A 21,058-nucleotide genomic window follows, 5' to 3' on the forward strand; every position below is an offset into this window, starting at 1 on the left:
TTTTATGGTCTGCATATTGCATTTTATGATTCTGTCTTAGTTTATTTAACCACTTCCCTGTTGCTTATTTTAAAGAACTTTGCTGCTGGAAATATCCTTTGATGAATAACTTTGGGCATACACTCGAATCCACAGTTCAGATGACTTCCTTGGGATAGTGTCATGAACTGGGTGAAGTGGTATGGATATTTTTAAGATTCTTAGATTATACTGCTGAAGTGCATTGCTGAAAGTTTCTAAGTAACATTCCCACGAGCAGGACGTTGAGTGGCCGTTTTAGGATATTCTTGCCAATGTTGGGTGTTTTAAAAAAGAAAATAACTGATTTAACAGATGGAAAACACCTCATTGTTATCTTCCTTTGCCTGTTTAAATTATTAGTGAAGTTGGCTTTTTGTTACTGCTTTTCCTTTAAAAGTATGTTAGTTCCTTTTGTGAATTGGCTGCACATATTTTCTCCCAGTAATCTTTTGGGGATGTTACTGCTTTTTCTGATTCCTTTATACAATTTGTTTATATATTGAGGGAAGTGATTGTCCTTCGTGTTTATCCAGACACTTTTCCGATTTTACAGTTGTGGCTTTTGCTTTATGTGTGACTTTTAATTTTGATATGATTTCAGATTTAGAGACAGAGTGTAAGAGTGCAAAGAACTACCACATATCCTTTACTAAGGTTTACCAGTTGTTAGAAGTCTACCCCATTAGCTTTATCACTCTCTATGCGTGTATATAAATGCATTTTCTCTGATTCATCTGAGTCTAAGTCGTGTCTTTCTTAAGACCTGGGGCAGTCTCTTGCATGACCCTGTGAGAGTCTAATGGTTGGTGCCGTGCTGTTGCCTAACTCAGGCTCCACAGCGCCCCTCCAGCAGCTGCCCCTGGAATGTCCGTTGCTGCTCTTGAGTCCCCTGTTCAGGGTCCCGTCCAGAATGACACTGAATTTGATTGTCGTGTGTCTTTAGTCTCTTCTGATTTGGAGTAGTTCCTTAACCTGAATTTTTCATCCTTGACATTTGACCTTTTTGAAGACTATGGACCAGTTTTTTTCTTTTTTCTTTTTCCCTCCAGAATGTTTGCCAATTTGTGTTTCTCTGAAATTTCCTCCTGGTTAGATTCAGGGTATACATTGTAGACAGAATTACAGGAAAGTGATTTTATTGTTCTCAGCACAAGACGTTTGGAGCCCCCAATGCTAGTTTGTTGCAATATTGATGATGACTTTGGACGCTTGATTAAGTCACTGTTTTCCAGATTTCTCTACTGCCAAGATACAGGTTTTTCCTTTGACGTTATTAAGTATCAGAAAGTAGAAGTGTTAGTCCCTCAGTGGTGTCTGACTCTCTGCTCCTCTGTGGACTGTAGCCTGCCAGGCTCCTCTGTCCATGGGGTTCTCCAGGCAAGAACACTGGAGTGCATAGCCATTCCCTTCTCCAGAGGGTCTTCCGACCCAGGGATCGAACCTGGGTCTCCCGTTTTGCAGGCAGATTCTTTACCAACTCAGCCACCAGGGAATCCTGTTCCTTTTTGAACATTCACCCACATGTGTTAGCGTCCAATGATGATTTTAGCATCCAACAATGAAATACTTCCTTCCTTCTGTATTTACTTGGAGAAGGAAATGGCAACCCACTCCAGTACTCTTGCCTAGAAAATTCCATGGATGGAGGAGCCTTGCCTGGTGGCTCAGATGGTAAAGAATCTGCCTGCAACGCAGGAGACATGGGTTTGATCCTTGGGTTGGGAAGATCCCCTGGAGGAGGGCATGGCAGTCCACTCTAGTATTCTTACCTGGAGAATCCTCATGGACAGAGGATCCTGATGGGCTCCAGTCCATGAGGTCACAAAGAGTTGGACGCAACTGAGTGACATGGCACTTTATTATTTAGTGGCCTATAATTCACTACTTAGATTATTTTATATATTTCCTTAATTCTTTGAACATTTTTTGCTTTCTGGTGCAACAAGCTACCCTGGGCCCATTCTGTGTGCCTCAGCCCTCAAGTCAGCTTTCCTTCAGGGAGCCTTGCTCCTGTTGGTGGGGAATAGGTCCGGGTGCTTGGCGTATGCAGCTAGCGACATTACTTCCACTCCTGTTTTGTGGACAGAGCCGGGATACGTTTGTGGGTGTGTGGATACACATACGCACGCACACATACATTTGTGGGTTTTACTTACATAGTTTAAAAACTGTCAGCTCATATTGATACTACCCAGTGTTAATTAAGACATTCTGGTGCCCCTCCTTATATTGAATTTGTCATATACTTTTGCACCTTGTTTATACACAAGGTATAAAGATATTCTCCTGTTTTTATTTCTAGGAGTTTCATAGTTTGGGCTTTAGGTTAAAATTAAGAGGTACAAACTTTCAGTTACAAAATAAATGATTCATAGGTATGAAATACACAGTGTGGGGAATATAATCAGTAATTATATAATATCTTTGTATAGTGACATGATAACATGCTTATCATGGTGATCATTTTAAAACGTGTAGAAATATTGAATCACTGTGTTGTGTACCAGGAATCAACATAGTGTTGTAGGTAAATTATACTTCAACAACAAGCAAACTTATAGAAAAAGAGATGAGATTTGTTGTTATTGGAGGCGAGGTGGGGGTGGAGTGGGACGTTGGGTGAAGGTGGTTGAGAGGTACAGACACTCATGTAAAAGGCCCTTAGGGATGTCCTGGACAACCTGAGAAACACAGTTAGCACTCCTGTGTGTTACATATGAGAGCTGTTAAGGGGTTAAGTCCTAAGAGTTCTCATCACAAGGGAGGAAATGTATTTTCTCTTTCTTTAATATTGTATCTATGTGAGACGGCGTATGGCCACTAAGCTTATTGTGGTAATGTTTCATGATGTAGGTCAAATCATTATGCTGTATACCTTAAATTTACACAGTGCTGTATGTTAATTATACCTCAGGAAGACTTGAAGGGAAAAAGAATTGCTGTGTGTACTGAACTAAAACTTTTGCAGTTTAGTGTCTCATTAAAACCTGATACTTCGAAACTGACTGGGAAAAACAGCATGTTAAAAGTAAAATTCTGAGCATGGAACGTACTTTATAAATTTTGACATCAGAAGACTATTTTATTCTTCAAAGTAAATGCATCAAAAATGTAAAAAAGATTTGGGATCCATCTCACATTTTTTTGGTTTATGACATCAGGGGTTAAGGTTGATCATTTTTTCTATATGAACATCCAGTTGCTTCAGCACTGTTTGTTGGAAAGGATTTCCATTTTCTGTTGAATTGCTTTTGTGCCTCTTGTGAAAATCGGGTGCCGGTGCCGGTGTGAGTCTGTTCCTGGACTCTCCGTTCTGATCGATTTGTCTGTCGTTAGACCAAGACCGTACTTCGATGGTTACTGTGGCTTTACAGGAAGTCTTGAAGTGTAAGTCCTCCAGCTCATTCTTTTTTAAGATTGTTTTGGCTCTTTTACATCCTTCACGTTTTCCTGTATGTTTTAGAATCAAGTGGCCAATTTCTGCAAAAACATCTGTTTGGAATATGAACAGAATTCTGGGCAGAATCAACCTCTTTACAGTAATGAATTTTCCAGATTGCAAACAGGTGTGTGCCCCCATGCCCTTAGATATTTAATTTCTCTCGTCAGTATATTTTAGTTTTCAGTATATGAGACATGCATGTCTTTTGTAAAGATGATTCATAATTAATCTGCTCTTTAAGATAAAATTTAAAAATTTCATTTTCATTTTGTTGTTTGTAGAAATATATTTGAATTTTGTAGAATGACTTTGCATCCTGCAGCCTTGCTAAATTGACTTAGATTAATCTGGCTAGACTAATTTAGATTTCCTAGAAATTTCTCTGTTAGTAATTATGTTCTCTGTGAAAAGAAACAGCTTTATACCTTCTTTTCCAATTTTTAGCCCTTATATTTATTTTCTTTGCCATATTACACTGGCTAGGACCTTCTGTCTATTGTTCAGTAGAGGTGGTAACAATTGGCATCCTTCCCTTGTTGCAAATCAAGTGGAAAGGGCCTCAGGGTTTCACTGTTAAGTGTGTTATCTGCCGTAGGTCTATATGGTGAACCAAGTTTCTCTGTGTCTAGTGTGCTGAGGCTGTTGTTTGCACTCAGCATGGGTGCTGACTGTCGCTCAGTGCTTTTGCTGCGTCAGTTATTCTGTGGCATGACACTGGCTTTCAGGTATTAATGTGACTTTATGCTCCTGGGATAAACGCCACTTGGTCATGATATATTATTATTTTTATAAGTTGCTGATTTTTCCAGTAGTTTGCTAAGGATGTTTTCATCTGGGTTCATGAACTATCCTGCATTGGAGAAGGAAATGGCAACCCACTCCAGTGTTCTTGCCTGGAGAATCCCAGGGATGGGGGCGCCTGGTGGGCTGCTGTCTGTGGGGTCTCACAGAGTCGGACACGACTGAAGTGGCTTAGCAGCAGCAGCAGCATGAAATATGTTGATGAATTGTAGTTTTTTTTTAAAATTTTCTTGTTTAATTTTTTCTGATAGTTTTATGCAAAGCATGTAAAGGAGGTGGGAATTATTCTCTTCCTTATTGTTTGATAGGATTCACTTGTGAAACCATTTGAGCTTTGAGTTTTCTTTTTGCAGAAGGGTAGCCTAACCAGTTAATTTGTTTAACAGATGTATTGCTGTTCCGGTTTTTAGAATTTCAGCGTGTGTCAGTTGTGGAAAGCTGTGTTTCTCTTTTTCCATTCTCCCTACTTTAGACCTATGTTTTTAAATTCAAGGTGTGTCTCTGCATATCTTGCAGGGTATGGTTGGGTCTTGATCTTTTGGGTTTTGTTTTTCTTTATCCCCATTCTGACAGTCTGTACCTTTTAATTGGAGTCCCTTTATAGTTAATGTACTTACTGATACACAGTTGATTCTCCTTATTCATGTATTCTATATCTGCAAATATAGAATAGTCTCTGTAAACCTACTCACTAAAATTTAATTCTGATCCCAGATCAGTACTGACGGTGCTCTCAGCCTCACTCACGGACACGCACAAAGCAGTTAAGGTTTTGAGTCGTCTGGCATTCAGGCTCTGAACTGATGTTGAACAAGTCACGCTCCACCTTCTCGTTGCATTTCTCACACTGTCCTTTTTGTGGTCTACTCAGCGCCATGATTTTCACATTTTGTGGTTCTTTTTTGATGATTGCACTGTTTAAAGTTGCCCCTAAGCATAGTGCTGAGATGCTGCCTAGTGTTCCTAAGTAAAGAATACTGTAATGTGCCTTACAGAGGAAATAGGCTTGTTATTAGGCAAGCTTCCTCCAGCAGGAGTTAAAATGCTATTGATCATGAGTTGAGTGTTAATGAATGGACAAAACATTTGCTAAATAAGATGTCTTCAAACACAAGCAAACTAAGACAAGCTTATGTATTGATGCTTGACTGAAGTGTTGTGACCAGAGGCTCCCTGGAACCTAACCTTGTATTTCCCCTAGGAGCAATGGTTCTGTGTTTACTAATTCCATGCTCCTGCCAACTTCATAGAAGACAACTGTACACAGTGAGAACTGCCTAAAGTCGGGTGTAGATCTCTTTCCTCGCCCTTCTTCTGTTTCTCTCTTGCTCCCTTCCTCTGCTGATCCCGCTTAATAGCTTAGTTTTAGTGGCTGCATTTGCAGTTGCGGCATTCATCCTCAGCTTACTGCAGTCTGTCCTACTCTCATAATCAGTGGTTTTCCAATTCTCGTAAAATAGAAGCACTTGGCAACAATATAATCCCATTCTCGTTAGACTCAGCGTGCTGTTGTTTTCATGTACTTTACATAAATCCACATGGTAAGCCTCCATGTACACTTGCTGCGTTAAGAGGAGAAAATGAGAGAGAGTTCTTTGTTAATCCACGTATTTCCATCTGTGTTGCCCTTCTTTTCCTTTTGCAGCTTCTAGTCTTGCTCAGGGGTCATTTGCTGGAAGTAAACTTCCTTTAGTTTTTGTTCATCTGGACTTCTTTATTTTGCTTGATTTTTGAAGGATATTTTCGCTGCATATGGAATTCTTTCAACATCATGCTTATCGTTTCGTTGTTTTCTGGCTTTCTCCTGATAGACAGTGATGATTCATGCTGTAGTTATTGCTGTCGTTGTTGTTGTTATTTCTTTCTAGGTGCTTCAAGATCTTTCTCTTTATTTTTGATTTCCAGCAGTTGATGATGCTCAGATGCAGTTCTGTTTCTATTGATCCTACGTAGGGCTCTTTCCTTTTCTCCTTTGCCTTTTGCTTCTCTTCCTTTCTCAGCTATTTGTAAGGCCAACTCACACAGCCATTTTGCCTTTTTGCATTTCTTTTTCTTGGGGATGGTCTTGATCATTGCCTCCTGTACAATGTCATGATCCTCTGTCCATGGTTCTTCAGACACTCTTGTCTATCAGGTCTAATCCCTTGAATCTATTTCTTACTTCCACTGTATAATCATAAGGGATTTTATTTAGGTCATACCTGAATGATCTAGTGGTTTTCCCTACTTTCTTCAATTTAAGTCTGAATTTGGCAATAAGGAGTTCATGATCTGAGCTACAATCGGCTCCCGGTGTTGTTTTCACTGACTGTATAGAGCTTCTCCATCTTTGGCTGCAAAGAACATAATCAGTCTGATTTTGATATTGACCATCTGGTGATGTCCATGTGTAGAGTCTTCTCTTGTGTTGTTGGAAGAGGGAGTTTGCTATGACCAGTGCGTTCTCTTGGCAAAACTGTTAGCCTTTGCCCTGACTTTGTTATGTATTCCAAGGACAAATTTGCCTGTTACTCCAGGTATCTAGTGACTTCCTGCTTTTGCGTTCCAGTCTCCTGTCATGAAAAGGACATCTTTTCTGGGTGCTAGTTCTAGAAGGTCTTGTAGGTCTTCATAGAACCATTCAACTTCAGCTTCTTCAGCATTACTGGTCGGGGCATAGACTTGGATTACTGTGATATTGAATGGTTTGACTTCGAAACAAATGAGATCATTCTGTCGTTTTTGAGATTGCATCCAAGTACTGCATTTCTGGATCTTTTGTTGACCGTGATGGCTACTCCATTTCTTTTAAGGGATTCTTGCCCACAGTAGTAGATATAATGGTCATCTGAGTTAAATTCACCCATTCCAGTCCATTTTAGTTCACTGATTTCTACAATGTGACGTTCACTCTTGTCATCTCCTCTTTGACCACTTCCAATTTGCCTTAATTCATGGACCTAACATTCCAGGTTCCTATGCAATACTGCTCTTTATAGCATTGGACTTTACTTCCGTCACCAGTCACATCCACAACTGGGTGTTGTTTTTGCTTTGGCTCGTCTCTTCAATCTTTCTGGAGTTATTTCTCCACTGATCCAAAGAATAGCAAACAATAGAAGAGTTCTTCAAAGAATAGCAGGGTTCCAAAGAACAGCAAGGAGAGAAGAAAGTCTTCCTCAGTGATCAATGCAAAGAAATTGAGGAAAACAATAGAATTGGAAAGACTAGAGATCTCTTCAAGAAAATTAGAGATTCCAAGGGAACATTTCATGCAAAGATGGGCATAATGAAGGACAGAAATGGTATGGACCTAACAGAAACAGAAGGTGTTAAGAAGAGGTGGCAAGAATACACAGAAGAACTGTACAAAAAAGATCTTCATGACCAAGATAAGCACAGTGGTGTGATCACTCACCCAGACATCCTGGAATGTGAAGTCAAGAGGGCCTTAGAAAGCATCACTAGGAACAAAGCTAGTGGAGGTGATGGAATTCCAGTTGAGCTATTTCAAATCCTGAAAGATGATGCTGTGAAAGTGCTGCACTCAATATGCCAGCACATTTGGAAAACTCAGCAGTGGCCACAGGACTGGAAAAGGTCAGTTTTCATTCCAATCCCTAAGAAAGGCAATGCCAAGAATGCTCAAACTACCACACAATTGCACTCATCTCACACGCTAGCAAAGTAATGCTCAAAATTCTCCAAGCCAGGCTTCAGCAATACATAAACCATGAACTTCCTGATGTTCAAGCTGGTTTTAGAAAAGGCAGAGGAACCAGAGATGAAATTGCCAACATCCACTGAGTCATCGAAAAAGCAAGAGAGTTCCAGAAAAATATCTACTTCTGTTTTATTGGCAAAGCCTTTAACTGTGTGGATCACCACAAACTGTGGAAAATTCTTTAAGAGATGGGAACACCAGACCACCTGACCTGCCTCCTGAGAGATCTGTATGCAGGTCAGGAAGCAACAGTTAGAACTGGACATGGAACAACAGACTGGTTCCAAATAGGAAAAGGAGTACGTCAAGGCTGTATACTGTCACCCTGCTTATTTAACTTATTTGCAGAGTACATCCTGTGAAATGCTGGGCTGGAAGAAGCACAAGCTGGAATCAAGATTGCCAGGAGAAATATCAATAACCTCAGATATGCAGATGACACCACCCTTATGGCAGAAAGTGAAGAAGAACTAAAGAGCCTCTTGATGAAAGTGAAAGAGGAGAGTGAAAAAGTTGGCTTAAAGCTCAACATTCAAAAAAATAAGATCATGGCATCCGGTCCCATCACTTCATGGGAAATAGATGGGGAAACAGTGGAAACAGTGTCAGACTTTGTTTTTCTGGGCTCCAAAATGACTGCAGATGGTGACTGCAGCCATGAAATTAAAAGACGGTTACTCCTTGGAAGGAAAGTTATGACCAACCTAGATAGCATATTCAAAAGCAGAGACTACTTTGCCGATTAAGGTTCGTCTAGTCAAGGCTATGGTTTTTCCTGTGGTCATGTATGGATGTGAGAGTTGGACTATAAAGAAGGCTGAGCGTCGAGGAATTGATGCTTTTGAACTGTGGTGTTGGAGAAGACTCTTGAGAGTCCCTTGGACTGCAAGGAGATCCAACCAGTCCATTCTAAAGGAGATCAGTCCTGAGTGTTCTTTGGAAGGACTGATGCTGATGCTGAAATTGCAATACTTTGGCCACCTGATGTGAAGAACTGACTCATTGGAAAAGACCCTGATGCTGGGAAAGATTGAAGGCAGGAGGAGAAGGGATGACAGAGGATGAGATGGTTGGATGGCATCACCAGTTGGATGGACGTGAGTTTGAGTGAGCTTCGGGAGTTGGTGATGGACAGGGAGGCCTGGTGTGCTGCAGTCCATGGCATTGCAAAGAGTCAGACACAACTGAGTGACTGCACTGAGCTGAGTGTAGGGCTCACCAAGTTTCTTGGGTTTATGATATAAGTCAGTGACTTTTAATCGAATTTGGGGGGGTTTACAGCTGTTGGACCTTCACATGCTTTCCCTGCTCCGGCAACACCCTCTTCGCCAGCTGGTCGCCAGCTATACGCATGTTATCCTGCTTGATGTGGTTTCACGGCTTTGTGAGGGTGTTCGTTTTCTACAGCCTTTTTTTCTTTTTCAGCTTGGATAATTTACATTAGTCTGTTTTCCAGTTTGCTAACTTTTCCATCATCTCCAAACTACGGTTAACATCATCCATTAAGTTTTCATTTTTTCAGTTCTAGGATTTTTGTTTGGTTCTGTTTCATAATTTTTATTTCTCAGTTGAGATTTCCATTCTTTAAGACCATATTTTCTGAACTTTCTCTCACTTACAGTGAGTAACAGATAACATAGGCTTATTTGTTGCTGTTAGAGCCGTTCTTGTTTTCTTTTGGTTAATATTTAACATTTTAAATTCTTTTATTTTCAGCTCTTTGTGTTATTATTCATCATGTGTCTTCCGTAAGCAGTATATAACTGGAACTATTTGTATTTTATCAAATTATCTCATAAGTTGTACTTTAATTAGCAATTTTAAGTAAATTTTGATTGTGAGCTTTTCTTCTTATTCAGATTTAATCTGTGAGAGTCCAGAGGACCTTAATTGAAGATATTTTCCTCAAGAGACCGTTTGAATAGGAGTTCTGCCAGGAGGCAGGGTGTACCTTTGCCATGGATAACACTGTCCGCTTTTCAGGGTACAGTGCCTAAGTACTCCTCACAGGCACACTGTATTCTCGTGACTGTGAGTGGAAAGGGGTTCTGATGATCTCCTGTTGGGCTTAGCTGCCCCCTCCTGGCTGTGACTTGGCCTTCGCTCCTTACTCCTCTGGAGCTGTCCAGTGCTCGAGGCCCAGGCCTGTGGAAGGTCTGCAGTGTCCCTGGCCCCCGGGCCCCTCAGCTTCGTGGCTAACAGCTGCTGCCCCTGTGCTGCCTGTCCCTCGAGCTCCCACGGTTCTGCAGTCTTTCTGAGAAGTGCCGCTAACTCTCTGTTCATAACTGCCTCGTCTTCTGCAGAGCAGTGTGAGCGACAGGCAGCGTGCTCTCAAAGCCACGTTCTGTTCTCATGCTCTGTGGCTTTCTTTGGACTAAACTTAGACTTCGGTTTAGAATGAATGGCGCCCCACCCCTTGTCCCCCAACCTCTTTGAGAGTTCCCAGACTTCTGTAAACTGGCCTTTAGCAGGACTGACCCTGCGCATAACCTCAGTCATGTGCAAAATCCCTCTTATCTTTCCTGGAGCCGTCCCAGTGCAGGCTTAGCTGGGAGTCAGGCTTTGGAAGAAAATGTATGTAAGTGATTTTCAAAGCTAGTGATTTAATCAGGGTTCATCTTTCTAAAATAGAAGCATTTAAAGTATAGTAACAGGCAGAAAAATATCAGCGATACTTTTATTTGTTAAGCACTTACACTGTGGTAGGTTATTTCACTAAGATTTATAGTTAAGTCATTATTATTATTATTATTATTATTATTTTGTAGGCGTGAAGGCATATTCAGCTGAAAGGCTGTTGAATGAGGCTTGGCACAGTGCGCCTGGTAGATTGGCACTGTGCGCTTCCCAGCAGTCTTGCCATCCTCGCTGTGGGGCAGCCGGGGGAGCGGTGCGCCCCTGTCGGGCGCAGTCACGGGAGCGCCGCTGCTTCTGCGGTGGGTGCTGCCTCGTGGGACGTGCTTCAGCTGTGGGCCCGCCTCTTCTGACCCCTCTCTTGCGTTTGGGGTGGCCGTGAAGCTGTGTTCCAGCTGTGTCCTCTCTCTACACAGGGGCTCATCAGGATCTTCTCTTCATAGTCATGCTTCTGACCTCTTCCATTTCCTTGAACGATTATTTTTTTAATCTGCTGTTATTCTGCTAGTAGTCCATAAAGTTTATTGTGAAAATAATTTTACTTCATGTATAGAATAAAATAGGCAGTGGGTAGGAAGTATTAAGAATAAGCATCTTTTTTGCTGTTGATTTATTTTTTTTCTTCAGGTTTTATTGAGGTCTAATTGGCGTACAGCACTGTATAAGGTTAAGGTATACAGAAAAATGATTTGATTTACATGCATCATGCAATGATTACTACCATAACTTTGGTGAATTTATTGCATCTTTTGTTTAAAGGGTATAGAATTTCAGTTTTGGAAATTGAAAATGTTTTGGACATCTTTTCCTGACAATGTGAATATAATTAATACTACTGAACTGTGGCTAATTTCATAAATTTTGTTATATTTTTTTTCCTATACTAAAAAAAAAAAAGAGTATCTTTTGTGGAATGTAGATTTAAACGGTTAAGGGCAGAGTTCTGAATTTTTTTGCCTTATCCCTTATACTTGGTTCTATTTATTCATCCTCTACCACAGATTGAATCAACAGATTAGAGTTACTGGAGGGTCCAGAGCAGAGGAGATGTTTAGCAAACAGAATTTACAGGTGCTCAGGAAGATTAGCTGAGTCATTTCAGTGTTCGGGTCCTGCTGACTTTCTTGTCCGCGTGAAAATACATGCTTGCCTGTCTTTTTGAGTCAGATGTTTTATGTGTCTTCCCAAAGAGAAGGGTTTTATAACGAGGTGAAAGTCTCTGAGAAGTGATAGCTGACTTGAAAAGCAAGTAACTGTTTCCTGGTTTACGTTTATATTGTTTTTAGATTAGATCTTGGGTTACTTGGGCTTCCCTTGTTGCTCAGCTGGTGACGAATCCGCCAGCAATGAGGGAGACCTGGGTTTGATCCCTGGGTGGGGAAGATCCCCTGGAGAAGGGAAGGGCTGCCCACTCCAGTGTTCTGGCCTGGAGAATCCCGTGGGCTGTATAGACCGTGGGTCCACAAAGAGACACGACTGAGCGACTTGCACTGGGTTACTACTTTGATGATTGACTGAAAAGTTTTTCTCACTATTTTTTTCCACTGAAAAATGATATCTAGAGGGAGAAAATGGAGTTTCAGGATCGTAGAGCAAACAGTAAACTGAAGACTTATACATTGTACCACCTGTGCAAATTAATATTAAAATTCCCAATTCTTTTTTTTTTTTAAATTTTTTTCTAAAATTCCCAATTCTTAATAGACGTTAACCACCCTTGGGATTTACCCAGAGGGAAATGGGGCCAGCGTTGCTTTTCTTTCTTTCAGCTTATGCTTTGTAATATGTTATCATGCAGATCACAGTAATTAAGGCAGAAAGATTAGGAAACTGGGAGGATTCAAGGTTTAGTCATCAAGAAACACCAGGTAAATTTTCAGAAATAGTTCACCCATGCTCTGTATAGAACACTGTGGGGAATGCTTAAAAGAAATGCATGGCGATCCAGAACACTGCACGGAATGCTGAAGAAATACGTAATGGTCCACAGAGGGCTCCGCCTTTTTGGTAGATCAGGGTTTCTCTACTGTAAGGAATTATCTGTAAGTAGATGGTGCTTTGTTCACGGTTCGCCAAAGAAACAGAACCAAGAGTATATAAAAAGATGGATGGATGGAGAAAGATTCTTACTGATAGATTTTAAGAAATTGGCTCATGTGACCGTAGAGGCTGCCAGATTGGGGAACTGAGAGAAGAGTTAGATCTGAAACGTGGGACCACAGGTCTACTGGCGAAATTCTCTCCTTCCAAGAGAGGCTAGGGGTTTTTTGTTTTAAGGCCTTCATAGGATTAGATGAGTCCTACCCACATTATAGGCCCTTCCCTAGGGCTCACACAGTAAAGAATCTGACTGCAATGCAGGAGACCCAGGTTTGATCCCTGGAGAAGGGAATGGCAACCCACTCCACTATTCCTGCCTGGAGAATCCCATGGACAGAGGAGCCTGGCGGGCTACAGTCCCTGGGGTCGCACAGAGTTGGACATGACACGTTATGGAGAGTAATATCCTTTACACAAAGTCTCTTGATTTAAACGTTAATCATGTCTATGAATATACCGTCACGAAAACATCTCGAAGAATCATCGACCAAACATCTGCGCACTGTGGCCTATTCAAGTTGATACATGAGATTGGCCAGCACGCATGTTGAAGAAGCATTCTGTGTATGATTAGATGTCCAGCTGTAAGAATGTTGGGTACCTGTGGTGGGTGGTAGGATACAAGTGGGGGAGCCTGTTTCGATGTCTCTTTGCTCACAGAGGAGATAAACCTTAGGATGTGCTCTGGAGGCCAGGGAGTTTTGGCCTGGTGTGCAGAGGTGTGTACAGCGTCCCGAGAGGGCGGTAGAGTGAACAGGGGTGGAGCTGACCGTGGCAGGGCAGGAGAGGATGTGTCCTGGCTGGAGAGAGATTTCTTAGTGGGTAAGGCGACATTACTTTGCCAACAAAGGTCCGTCTAGTCAAGGCTATGGTTTTTCCAGTAGTTGTGTATGGATGTGAGAGTTGGACTGTGAAGAAAGCTGAGCACCAAAGAATTGGTGCTTTTGAACTGTGGTGCTGGGGAAGACTCTTGAGAGTCCCTTGGACTGCAAGGAGATCCAACCAATCCATTGTAGAGGAGATCAGTCCTGGGTGTTCATTGAAGGGACTGATGCTGAAGCTGAAACTCCAGTACTTTGGCCACCTCATGCGAAGAGTTGATACATTGGAAGAGACTCTGATGCTGGGAGGGATTGAGGGCAGGAGAAGGGGAAGGGGACGACAGAGGATGAGATGGCTGGATGGCATCACCGACTCGATGGACGTGGGTTTGAGTGAACTCTGGGAGTTGGTGACGGACAGGGAGGCCTGGTGCGCTGCAGTTCATGGGGTTGCAAAGAGTTGGACACGACGGAGAGACTGAACTGAACTGAACTGAACTGAAGGCAGGCCCTGCTCTGGTTTCTCTACCTTGCTTTCTGTGTTAAGCAGAGAAGATGCTTGCTCCAGCCTGAGATGACACATGGCTGGTGCAGGCCTGTCTGTACTGCCAGCATTAATGCTACATTCTACAGTGTAATGAGATGAGAACTCTTATGCATAAAGCATTTCAAATGAGACAGAGCTGCCATAGATTTTTCTGTTATAAAATGTGCCCAGAATTCTTTCTTCACTTAGTTTAATGAATTGCTTCAAAAGATGTATATGTTTGTGAAGAAACATAAGATCTTCAAATGATGTGAATTGCTGCCAGTAATAATTCTAATCTTTAAGCCTTGAAATGTTTTTGGATCCATTCTGAAGTAGAAATAGAGCCCAGTAACTCCCCCTCCCCCCTCATTACAAATTAAGGAACATGATCAAATTTTTAGATGTAATTGGTGTAAAGAAACTTTATAATAAAAATTCTACCAATGAAAGTAGTTATCAGAGAGAAGAATAGCAAAAACAATATTTGTGAAATAATGGCACAAAACAGCGCCTGAATGACTCACCTCTCCGTGTCTGTGCGCCTTGGCAGCGCAGGCCTGCTTGTTTCTCCAGTCAGGTGTAGAGTCTGTTTCCATACCGTTCGTACTGGGCTGTGCCGCAGGGCCTGCAGCGGCCAGGGGAGCGTAAGCAGGCGGGCTGGAAGCAGAGGCGCCGCAGGCAGTGGAGGAGTGGGCGCTGAGAGGGGGGCCACCTGGAGAGGAAGGCCCAGCCTTCCTCCCTGAGCCCAGTCCCCAGCTGACCTGGGCCCAGTGCAGCAGCACGCAGGTCAGGCAAGAGCAGCAGCAGAGCTGTGCAGCCAGCCCCTGGGATTGTGAGAACTAGGACATCGCTGCTGTTTACGCCACTAAGGCTGGGCTCGCTTGTTACCCAGCAATGGCAGGCAGAAGCATCCTGTGACTAATAGCGGCAGTTCATCTCTGTAATTCTATTTCTGGCTTCACTCCTGAACCCTCAAGGAGCCCGCAGTCAGCTGAGGGAGGTGAAAGTGTGAGCAAGTCACTCCAGTACAGTGTGGTGCGTGCCCAGGGAGGGCCCTGGCTGCTGCGGCCTTGACTTTCTCCGTCCCCCTCTCCTCGTCTGTAAGGATTAGGTTTTTCTCTGCAGAACAAGCTTCAAAGAGCACTTGGAGGAAGATCAGTTCTGTACTTCACTGAAGGCATTTCCATCCCTTGGGTCTGTCAGACTCACACTCCCTTCTCAGAAGTGAAGCGCTGCAAGAACCCCAACAAGCCTCCCCTTTTCCTTTTGTTAAGGACCAGTGTTTTCAGTATCCTTGTGTGTGTCCTGAAGAATGCCCGTGGGTATGCCTTCTTAACTTTCCTGAGGTTCAGACTCTGCTGAAAAATCAGATGTTAGAGTCCCTGCCCTTCCTTGCAGCCGTCTCGGGCTCAGCTGATTCACATGCATGGGGGAGTGGCTCTGCTGAGGCCTCTGGGTCACCGGGGGTCACAGATCGCACAGTGCTCGGATCTGAGGCCCGCCTGCCTCACGCCGTCTGCTGCTCACGCACCGTCAGCTTCGGCCTGCCCCTCTCTTCTTCTGTTCCTTGAGATCCTAAATTGCACACTGCAGCCTGTAGCACTCTCCTCTGCTGGCCCAGCTGTTTGCTCAGGACCTCCAGCACCGGGCTCCCTCAGTTTTCTGTAGCGGCCCGTTCTCCTTCCGCTGGCCAGCGTTCTGGGGGATACCTAGAGTCCACCCTGTCTTTCTTCTTGGCTGCCTCGTGGCTCGGATGGTAAAGAATCTGCCTGCAGCGCAGGAGAACAGGGTTCAGCCGTTGGGTCAGGAAGATCCCCTGGAGAAGGAGATGGCTACCCACTCCAGTACTCTTGCCTGGAGAATCCCAAGGACAGAGGACCCTGGCAGGCTACAGTCCCTGGGGTCGCAGAGTTGGACACGACTGAGCGACTAGCACTTTCTTTTCACCAGCCTTTCAGGCTGCATGTTAGAAAATTAATCTTGAGTAATCTACTGGAGTACTTTAAAGGGACAGGTTTAGTTTTAAATAGTTGAAGTGGTTTAAGGTTATGTTATTGTATATGTAATATATGTGTAACATAATGGTTTAAGAGTATATACTATAATTTTAAAATGCAGTATTTTTCTGTGGCTTGTGATATATATTTGTAAATCAACTCAAATGATAAATATCCAATTTTTGTTATAAATTGGACCTAACGTTTCAGGCATGTCTTACAGCCTTGAAGTATATAAATTATTATTTTGTCAAATTTCTAACAAGTATATCCATTACTTTGGTCAGATGTCCCCCTATGCAGACAAAATTGCAGCAAAAAGCATGTTGCTATTTAATACTTAAAACTGTGGATTCTGTGGATTCTGATACTACTTCTTTTCATAATAAAGCCAACAGCACACCAGGTTTTGTCTTTTTCTGACAGCCATGCTGCCGTGGGATGAAACAGGAGAAATGTACACACTCTAGACTCGCCTTGTAAATCGCCACAGGCTGCTGCGTCTAGTGACGTGTGGCTGAGCAGCCTTAGGCAAGGCGCCTGACTTCTCTGGGCCGTGTGTGCAGATAAGCCAGTTTCTCCACCTGTGGCACTGCCGTGAGAGTCAAGTGCGAAAATGCGCAGAAAGCAGTTGCGGTTCGTCAGCGCTTTCATCAGTTTTGTGTTTCTCCACAATTACTGTTCAGAAGTTCTATTTCTATACTTCTCAGTTTGCTTATCTTACCTTACCATTTTAAAATTTTTTATGCTTTGGATTTCAGTTGCTAGTTACCCTCGGCACTGCTTATTTGCTGCTCCTCATGTAACGTTGAAATTATTCTTTCTTACCTCTGGTCATCCTCTGAGTTATTCCAGAGGGTTTTATTTCATTTAACACCTCTGTCTTTTTTTTTTTTAATTTTTATTTTTACTTTATTTTACTTTACAATACTAGATTGGTTTTGCCATACATTGACATGAATCATTCTGACCGTGCTGGGTCTTCGCTGTGCGGGCCCTTCCCTAGCTGCGGTGAGCTGAGGCTGGTCCCTAGGTGCGGCGCCTGAGCGTCTCGTTGCGGTGGCGTCTCCTGTCGCAGGAGCACAGGCTCTGGAGTGCGCCGTCGTCAGGGCTCAGCACGTGGGCTCAGCAGCTGTTGCTCCAGGCTGGAGAGCACAGGCTCGGCAGCTGTGGCGCGCGGGCTTAGTTGCTCTGTGCGTGCAGGACCCTTCTGAGTCGGAGATAGAACACCCCTGTCTCCTGCATTGGCAGGTGAACTCTTTCCCACTGAGGAAGGGACCGGGGGTACCCTCTAGGGGACTTTAAAACGAACAAAATCTTTTTTTGTTTGTTTCTGAGTAAACTTCATTTAGTCTGTGCAGTATGTTTGTGTGTTTTATCATTTTTTCCTTCACTTTCAGTAAATGCATCTATATTTTCTGGTAGTTACTACTTTATTCTGATGCATTTAACTTTTTAAAATTCATTTTGACATTTTTAATAAGCTCATTGTTCTTGAAGATCATAGTGTTAAACAGACCAAGTCAAAGCTTTTGTCTCAGACTGTTTTTTAGTGGGTGGCATATGGAGGCCTTGTAGTGTTCCCTAAAATTCTCAGAGCCCTGAACTTAAATTTTGATCTTAATTTCAATGAAGAGTGGAAATAGGGTAATCTTGATGCCTTGTTACCTTTTGATCTGGTGTGGGCATGACAGTGGCCAGATACGAGGTACTTGTGAGAGCGCATTCTCCCCTGGTTGAGTGAGGGGAATAGGCCTTTAAGGATACTGTCAGTGAAATAGCATATTTTATGCCTTTCGTCAGTAACTTGTCACCTATTCGTCACTGTATTTCTGACTCAAAGATTGAAATTGCTAAACTGTATTTTATGAAACCTGTTTTTCTCTTTCTTAAAAGAGCTCTTCTCCGTAGTTCTTAATAACTTATAATTGTAACCTTCTGGAATTATTCTTAAAAGTACTTGGATTGCATTTTGAATTATTACAATTTTGGACTTAGTCTGATGTGGGCAAACTGTTGCACATATTTAAAGATCAGTTGTTTCTTGCCATTTGATATGAATTGTACAAGGATAAAAAATACTGAATTTTTGTGTTGTCTAAATTTCCACTGTTCTACTTGATCAGCATTTGAGACAGTAAACAGTGTTAGTTATAGTTTGAGTCATAAATGAAATTCCCAGTTAGTTCTGGCTCTTGTGGGAGAAAAGTTGATTTAGTCAATATTTGCTGAATGGATATTATGTGGCAACATTGGGCTGGAGAGTGCTGGTACAAGGGTGAGCAAAGTGAGATAGGGTTTCTGCCTTTAGGAAGCTCACTGCCCAGTAAGGGTGAATGTCATTAATTAAAGACTTTAACAGAAGTAGAATTCCAGTTGCGATCCTTGTTAGTGGAGTAGAGGTTCTTCATCAGTTCTGTAAAGACCTGTAAATGTGGGATTTCCTGGGGATGTTGTTGTTATTGTTGTTTACGTTTGACTTATAGTAACTGTCAAGACTGTTTTCCAAGGTCTCTATACCACTTCACATTCTCAAGGGCTCCAGTTTCTCCTCATGCTACAGTCGATATGGTCGGTCTTTTTGATTATAGCCCCTCTACAGGGGATATGTTAGTTACGCAGTCATGCCCAACTGTTTGTGTCCCGATGGGCTGTAGCCTGCCAGGCTCCTCTGTCCATGGGACCCTTCAGACAAGAATACTAGAGCGGGTAGTTGTTCCCTTCTTCAGGGAATCTTCCTGAACCAGGCATCAAACGTGGGTCTCCTGCATTGCAGGCAGATTCTTTACAGTCTGAACTACCAGGGAAGCCCAGGAAGGATATAGCCTTTCCTCACTGTGCTTTTAATTTGCAGATCATTTCATGAGCTTAGTAACTATTCATTTACCTGCTTTGGAGAAATGGCTGTTAGAAACTTTTGCCCATCTTTAAGTTGTGTTGCTTAAGTCGTAGGTGTTCCTTAGATATTCTGGATACGAGTCTATAGGCAGATGATGGTCACGTTTTCCCCCTAGTTCCTCTTTTTAGTTTTCTTGATGGTGACTTTTAGAGCACAAAAGTCTTATTAAATTTGACCGTATTTTCCTTTGGAGTAAAATGCGCAGACGTGGTCACTGAAGCCAGAGATAGGGGTCTGATAACTTGGGGAAAGGGAACACAGAATGAGTGGGAGGGTGGAATGGAGCTTTGGAGACTCGAAAGACCTGCCGTCACGTGTCGAGTCAGATCACACGGGCCCAGAGAGTGTCCTTTCGGCCTGACCGCCATGGAGGTGGCTGCTGGCCGTGCTGAACGGAGGCTAGGTTGTGATGAGACGGAATGTGCACGGGAGGTAAAAAAACGTCAGTGTGAGTGGAGACGAGCTCTAGGGTATAGGAGGAAAGCAAGATAAGTGGGATGATCCCAGGAGACAAGTGGTGAGTCAGACGAGGTTTTATCCCTTTCTTTTTCACATTTTCGTTGAGAGAGTGAATATCTTAATTCAGTACCTAAATCGTGGCCCAGGTATAATGCCACATTTGGTAAAAATAGGTGATATGGATATCGTTCCATTTGAGGTCACACGAGCCTCCTGCCTGTTTTCTGTTTATACTTTCTCTCCATTTATTTCTTCAAAGTATTTTCAAAATGAAAAAAGCAATAAGTGCACACAGCTTTTTGAAAAATGTAATGGAGGCCCAAGCTCTCTCATCCAGACGTCTTAGGTCAGAAATACTTTAAACTTCAGAAAATTTCAGATTCTAGAAAGGTAATCTATACATGGTATGTAATAGTGAGTGTTCTTATTGGGGTGATACCCATAAAACTCATTAATATTTCCTTATTGAAGTATAATATTTATACTGAGTTGCACAAGTATTAATAGAAAATATAAATAGCTTCCTGTTAGTTCAGGTCAGGTTTGGGCCTCTAAAGAGTTTAAGATTAGGTCTTAATGTTAAATAAGACCTAATACTTAATGTTAAATAAGGTGTTGTTATACATTTATATAATAATATATAATATTGCATATAATGTTATTATACATTTCTTTACTAAATATAAGTAAATAAAAGCTAGCTTTGTTTTGGTGTTTTTCTGAATTTTAGAAGTGTGTGTGGGAGATGGTAGTACCCAGCCTCCTATAATGGAAAGCAGCAGTCCTTTGCTCCACTCCCCCACAGCCCTTGTCCCGCTCCACAGAGGCAGCTACATGTGTGTCCCGCTCCGCAGAGGCAGCTACGCGCGTGTCCCGCCCCGCACAGGCGGCTGTGCGCGTGTCCCGCTCCGCACAGGCGGGTATGCGTGTGTCCCGCTCCGCAGAGGCGGCTGTGCGCGTGTCCCGCTCCGCACAGGCGGCTGTGCGCGTGTCCCGCTCCGCAGAGGCGGCTGTGCGCGTGTCCCGCTCCGCAGAGGCGGCTGTGCGCGTGTCCCGCTCCGCAGAGGCGGCTGTGCGCGTGTCCCGCTCCGCACAGGCGGCTGTGCGCGTGTCCCGCTCCGCAGAGGCGGGTATGCGTGTGTCCCGCTCCGCACAGGCGGCTGTGCGCGTGTCCCGCTCCACAGAGGCAGCTACATGTGTGTCCGCTCCGCAGAGGCAGCTACGCGCGTGTCCCGCTCCGCACAGGCGGCTGTGCGCGTGTCCCGCTCCGCAGAGGCGGCTGTGCGTGTGTCCCGCTCCGCACAGGCGGCTGTGCGTGTGTCCCGCTCCGCAGAGGCGTCTGTGCGTGTGTCTCGCTCCGCACAGGCGGCTGTGCGGGTGTCCCGCTCCGCACAGGCGGCTCTGCGTGTGTCCCGCTCCGCAGAGGTGGGTGTGCGCGTGTCCCGCTCCGCACAGGCGGCTGTGCGCGTGTCCCGCTCCGCAGGGGCGGCTGTGCGCGTGTCCCGCTCCGCACGGGCGGCTCTGCGCGTGTCCCGCTCCGCAGAGGCGGCTGTGCGCGTGTCCCGCTCCGCACAGGCGGCTGTGCGCGTGTCCCGCTCCGCAGAGGCGGCTGTGCGGGTGTCCCGCTCCGCAGAGGCGGCTGTGCGCGTGTC

General features: G+C 43.7%; 1 protein-coding gene across 4 annotated transcripts in view; it reads left to right on the top strand.

The window, feature by feature from the left end:
- The window catches only part of MARCHF8 (membrane associated ring-CH-type finger 8), a 110,763-nt gene that overhangs the window by 20,802 nt on the left and 68,903 nt on the right, over positions 1–21,058 (top strand). The window lies entirely within an intron of this gene.

Source organism: Ovis canadensis, chromosome 25, assembly GCF_042477335.2.
Source record: "Ovis canadensis isolate MfBH-ARS-UI-01 breed Bighorn chromosome 25, ARS-UI_OviCan_v2, whole genome shotgun sequence".
NCBI lineage: Eukaryota > Metazoa > Chordata > Mammalia > Artiodactyla > Bovidae > Ovis > Ovis canadensis.